This window comes from Haematobia irritans, chromosome 5 (genome assembly GCF_050003625.1).
Source record: "Haematobia irritans isolate KBUSLIRL chromosome 5, ASM5000362v1, whole genome shotgun sequence".
In the NCBI taxonomy this organism is placed as follows: domain Eukaryota; kingdom Metazoa; phylum Arthropoda; class Insecta; order Diptera; family Muscidae; genus Haematobia; species Haematobia irritans.
The window spans coordinates 33,169,357-33,175,761 of record NC_134401.1 but is presented as its reverse complement, the minus strand read 5'-3'; the positions used below and the strand labels follow the sequence as shown (position 1 = coordinate 33,175,761).

The 6,405-nt window shown below is 24.7% G+C and overlaps 1 non-coding gene across 1 annotated transcript; it reads right to left on the bottom strand.

The window, feature by feature from the left end:
- Positions 1-1,330: 1,330 nt before the first annotated feature.
- Positions 1,331-1,496, bottom strand: LOC142242130 (U1 spliceosomal RNA). The gene has a single exon (XR_012723992.1). It is a non-coding gene; the product is annotated as a U1 spliceosomal RNA (small nuclear RNA).
- Positions 1,497-6,405: the final 4,909 nt, after the last annotated feature.

Below are 6,405 nucleotides of genomic sequence, written 5' to 3'. Positions count from 1 at the left end.
TTATTTTCTACAGAAATAAAATTTTGACAAAATTTTCTACGGAAATAAAATTTTGACAAAATTTTCTACGGAAATAAAATGTTGACAAAATTTTCTACGGAAACAAAATTTGTACAAATTTTTCTATAAAATACAATTTTGAGAAAATTTTCTGTAGAAATAAAATTTGTACAAATTTTTCTATTCTATAGGAATAAAATTTTGACAAAATTTCCATAGATATAAAATGTTTATAAAATTTTCTATGGAAACGAAATTTCCAATAGAAATAAAATTTTTATAAAATTTTAAATTTAAAACAAAAAATCCATTGAAACTAAAGTTTTGACAAAGATAAAATTTTGAAAACCAAACTTTCAATAGAAATAAAATTTTGACAACATTTTCTATAGAAATAAAATTTCGATAAATTTTTCTATAGAAATAAAATTTTGACAACAAAATTCGATATCATACAACCAACGTTTTTGTAGAAGTAGTAACTTTCCCTTGATGGTGCACGCTAAAATCGTTAAAACATTTAAAATTCGACACATTTACAATTCAAGGGATATATTTGATTAAAAATTTCAAAATAAATTTCATTGACTGTGTGCTGCCTCCTTTCATTGTTTTTATTTTTTGTGTGTAGGGTATATGCCCTTCTCTGAATAGAGCACTTTTCTTACTTACATATCTCACAATTTCTTAGTTAGTCTATTTATCTATTTGTGTTGTTTCCTTAAGCTTTTGTTAAGTGTTTTTTGCTCAATTAATGCAATTATACGAATAAAGAACCAGCAGCAACAACAACAACGTCAATACCCTATTTTTGATCCAGTCCTTGTCATCTTCTTCCTTATGATGCTAATTTGTAAAATTTAATCTGCTCCATTTGGAAAAGTTTTCAGTTTTTCCTTGAGGCCAAGTAATGGGAATTTGTTTTTTTGTTTCTTTGGGAAATGTCCTTTCAACGATTCAGCCCCAATTACATTTTAAGTGTTTTTCTTGTGTTCTTCTTCTTCTTCTTTGGTTTTTGTAGAATGCTATTTGTTAGTTATTCATGTGGGGATATGGAAGTGTTGATTATTTGTGTGCGATTCTATTTGAAAATTGGCACTTGTTGATGTTTCCTTTCCATTCAGATTAACGGATAATGTCATTGGATTTGTTTGATTAGTTCATTTAAGAATTAGATGACACAAAAGTTTCATGATTTTTCTAACAACATTGACCACTCATTGAATAATGTTTCAATTTGACTGACAATCAAATTCACAATACAATGAAAATACTTTTCTCAATATGCCTTGTTTTCTAATTTAGTTAGTTTTTAAATTTATTGGATTAGGTCGGGACGGCGCGAACGCCATTCCCGGCTATCAAAAATTGCACGCACGAGTTATTCACATTAGGAATAATCGCAGAGGTCAACTCAATCGAAAGTGCAATGATTAAGTCTCGCCCTGGAGGAACCGCCTTCATGATCACGGTTAACCTCTACGCCAGGTAAGTATGCTTTCTTCAGCCCAAACTCAACTATTCATTCCACATGAGCTACAAACCCAATGGGAATTATTATAATGTACGGCTTGTATTGCAACACAAATTTGACATTGAAACGCACATTTTAACTTGAGTGTACGAATGCCAAAGGCAATGATTTCGTTTTGTGGTTTACTATGAGGGTTGAAATGACATTGACTAAGGCTTTGTGTGAATGTATACTGCATGTTAAAGAACTCATATGGTAATGGTGGAGGATTGTTTACCAATTACTAATAATTTTATTTTATGGCAATAAAAGAAAAATTTATCATAACTATGAGCAATTTTTTGAAAAAATTTTATTTTGCAAATTTTTATTTCTATAGAAAATTTTTTGAAAATTTTATTTCTATTTTTTTCCAAATTTTATATCTACAGAAAACTTTGTCAAAATTTTATATCTATAGAAAATTTTTTCAAGATTTTATATCTAAAGAAAATTTTGTCAAAATTTTATTTCTATTGAAAAGTTTGTCAACATTTCATATCTATAGAAACTTTTTTCGAAATTTTATTTCTATAGAATATATGGTCAAAATTGTATTTCTATAGAATACTTGGTAAATATTGTATTTCTATAGAATATTTGGCCAAAATTTTATTTCTATAGAAAATTTTGTCAAAATTTTATATCTATAGAAAATTTTTTCAAGATTTTATATCTATAGAAAATTTTGTCAAAATTTTATTTCTATTGAAAAGTTTGTCAACATTTCATATCTATAGAAACTTTTGTCACAATTTTATTTCTAAAGAATACTTGGTAAATATTGTATTTCTATAGAAAATTTTGTCAAAATTTTATATCTATAGAAATTTTTTTTAAAGATTTTATATCTATAGAAAATTTTGTCAAAATTTTATTTCTATTGAAAAGTTTGTCAACATTTCATATCTATAGAAACTTTTGTCAAAATTTTATTTCTATAGAATACTTGGTAAATATTGTATTTCTATAGAATATTTGGTCAAAATTTTATTTCTATAGAAAATTTTGTCAAAATTTTATATCTATAGAAAATTTTGTGAAAGTTTTATTTCCATAGAAAATTTTGTCAAAATTTTATTCCAGTAGAAAATTTTGTCAAAATTTTATTTTTGTAGAAAATTTTGTCAAAATTTTATTTCTGTAGAAAATTTTGCCAAAATTTTATTTCTGTAGAAAATTTTGTGAACATTTTATTTCTATAAAAATTTTATCAAAATTTTATATCTATAGAAAATGTGGTCAAAATTTTATTTCTATATATATTTGGTCAAAATTGTATTTCTATAGAATATGTGGTCAAAATTTTATTTATATAGAAAATATTGTCAAAATTATATATCTTTAGAAAATTTTGTCACATTTTTATATCTATAAAAATTTTGTAAAAATTGTATGTCTATAGAAAATTTTGCTAAAATTTTATTTCTGTGGAAATTTTGTCAAAATTTTATATCTATAGAAAATTTTGGTAAACTTTTATTTCTATAGAAATTTTTGTCAAAATTTTATTTCTAAGAAAATTTTGTCAAAATTTTATTTCTATAGAAAATTTTGTCAATTTTTTTTCCTATAGAAAATTTAGTCAATTTTTTTTCTAATGAAAATTTTGTCAAAATTTTATTTCTATAGAAAATTATGTTAAAATTTTATTTCTATCGAAAATTTTGTCAATAATTTGTTTCTATAGAAAATTTTGTCAAAATTTAATTTCTATCGAAAAATTTGTCAAAATTGTATATCTATCGAAAAATTTGTCAAAATTTTATTTCTATAGACAATATTGTTAAAATTTTATTTCTATCAAAATTTTTGTCAATATTTTGTTTCTATAGAAAATTTTGTCAACATTTAATTTCTATCGAAAAATTTGTCAAAATTGTATATCTATCGAAAATTTTGTCAAAATTTTATTTCTATAGAAAATTTTGTTAAAATTTTATTTATATGGAAAATTTTGTCAAAATTTTATTTTTGTCGAAAATTTTGTCAAAATTTTACTTCTATCGAAAATTTTGTCAAAATTTTATTTCTATAGAAAATTTTGTCAAAATTTTATATCTATAGAAAATTTTGTGAAAGTTTTATTTCTATAGAAAATTTTGTGAAATTGGTGATATCTGGTCAAAATTTTGTTTCTCTAGAATATTTGGTCAAAATTTTATTTCTATAGAATATTTGGTCAAAATTTTATTTCTAAAGAATATTTGGTCAAAATTTTATATCTATAGAAAATTTAGTCACAATTTTATATCTATAAAAATTTTGTCAAAATTTTATATCTATAAAAAATTTTGTGAAATTTTTATTTCTATAGAAAATTTTGTTAAAATATTATTTCTATAGAATATTTTGTTAAAATTTTATTTCTATAAGAAATAGTTGGAGAAGAATATTTTGCAAAATCTACCAAACCATAAAGAATTCTACCAATCTGCTACACAATAAAAAGTCTACCCATTTTGGTAGAATTCTACTAATTGTGGCAACCGTGGCACTAAAGACAAATCAACTTAAGGTTTAGTTAAAATTACCCCATTAACAGAAAGTTTCCTTCACTTTAATATTTTTTAGTGCACGTTAGTTAATTGGACTAGAAAAGAATAAAATGTACAAAATGCAAAAAAAAAAAAATCCGAGAAATACGAATAAAATAGTTTTGAAGTTCCTAAAATTTGTACATTTTGTCGAAATCGAGTCCATCATTAATTCATTTTTGTAATTTCTAGCTCCAATTTTTTTCATTCGAAATATTTTTAACAAATAAAAACAAAAATAATTTTTGGATTTGTTGAAAATTGTTTACTTAATTTTAATTATCGGCGATGGTAATGCAAAATTTTATTTCTATAAAAAATATTCGCATTTATTTCCAAATTTTATTTCTATAGAAAATTTTGTCCGAATTTTTTTTCTACAGAAAATTTTCTAAAATTTTATTTCGATAGAAAATTTTGTCAAAATTTTATTTCTATAGAAAATTTTGTGAAAAATTTTATTTTTATAGAAAATTTTCTCAAAATTGTATTTCTATGTACTCTGAAAATATTGTGCTATGACTACACCGAAAAAATTCTCTTCGTTAATTTTACGCAGAATTCTTCATTAACTATTCTTCCTGAATTCTTCATTAAAATAACGAAATTTTCATTCATTTTCATAAATTTTACGAAGAACATTTTACGAATATACGAAACTTCTACGAAACATTCTACATTAACTTTTCTTCGTACAAAGTTCGTACTTTTAACGAAACTTTCTTCATATTTCATGAATTTTTGTTAAGAAGTTTTTACGAATATTTTACGAAACATTCTGCGTTAAAATTTCTTCATAAAAAGTACGAAACATTTTCTTTGAAATAACGAAGAAGTTTCATTGAAGTTATAAAATTTCCGTTAGCGGCATTAAATTGTCTTTTATAATGTGCTTGAGTGTATTCCTTTATTCTATTTTTTATGCAAGTCTATGTTACTTCTCATTTGGGTGATAGCGCGCTATGAATAAAAGTGAAGCAATAAAACTAAAAATTATTCAAAAACTTAAGATGTAAAGTAGTGACGTCATTTTCACACTTGCACTACAACCAAATGCACTTTCGACTATAATTTTTTTTTTCTAAAAGTTCGAACATTTTTCAGAAAAACTACGAAAATTTTTCATAAAAAGTACGAAACATTTTCATAAAAAGAACGAAATTGTTTCATAAAAAGTACGAAGATTTTTCATAAAAAGTACGAAGATTCTTCATAAAAAGTACGAATTTTTTTCTTACAAACTACGAAAATTTTGGAAGAACTTTTCTTCGTAAAAAGTACGAAATATTTCGTACTTTTAATGAAAAGTTTCTTTGGTTGTAAAATAATGACAAATTTCGTACTTTTAACGAAAATTTTCGTTCTTTTTACGAAGAAAATTCTTTCGGTGTATTTTTTTACACTGAAAATATTATGGTGGAAAAAGACAAATAGCTCACAAATATAATATTCGAATTTGGGATTAAAATGTTAAAAAATATTACAGTATAAATCAATGTATTTAAAATTTGGCACAGTATCGGCTGTTTTTGTCACTTTAGGTTTCGTCGTAGACCAAGAAAGATATAGAAGTCTCAAGTCTATTCACAGCGCTGTAGTTTGTCTGCACACCGTAGATGGCTCTGCAAATGAGTAATTTTTAATATATATTTATTTTTTGTTTTCCTACCTTTTTCCTGTTGATGAAACATCAAATTATGTTATTGAATATCAAAAATGCTGTAATCTACACCTTGTTTTTAATGCAAATTGACTGATTTGTACCGTAATTCTCGTTCTCGAAAACGAAATTGATCGCGCAATTGAGTGCGGTGACTGCTCACGGAAACTAAACAAAATAATTGTGAATGGCCATGAGACGTCTATGCATTTATTGGTCTATGCTAACGCTCAGCATAAGCAACTATTCCAAAGGAGACCATCTTTATAGGGTTTCTTTTTGAAATTTTATGATGACAATTCCATCCCAATATACCAATTAGATTTTCATTATACTTAAACTAAACATTTAAGTGAGTTCATTCTCCTTCTCCTTAAACGGTAAATTTAATTCACAATACCAACTGCTTCTTTGTTGAGCGATTCTTCTTTTTTTTCAAAGCAATTTCCACTTAAATTTCAATGTTTCCAATTTGTTTATGTTGTGCCTCTTCCTTTTTCTCTTGTCTGAAATTTGAATAAATTGCAAATTGTATCTACTTGGCAAATAAACGTGCAGGTCTAACATAACTTTTGTTATCAATTGTCGCAGTCACAATTTTTAGCGTGGTTATGTTTTTCGTTTTTGCATGTGAAGTCTACGACGACGATGTTTTTCTCCAAAATCAGTGAAACAACACTCTTATGGTGCCAACA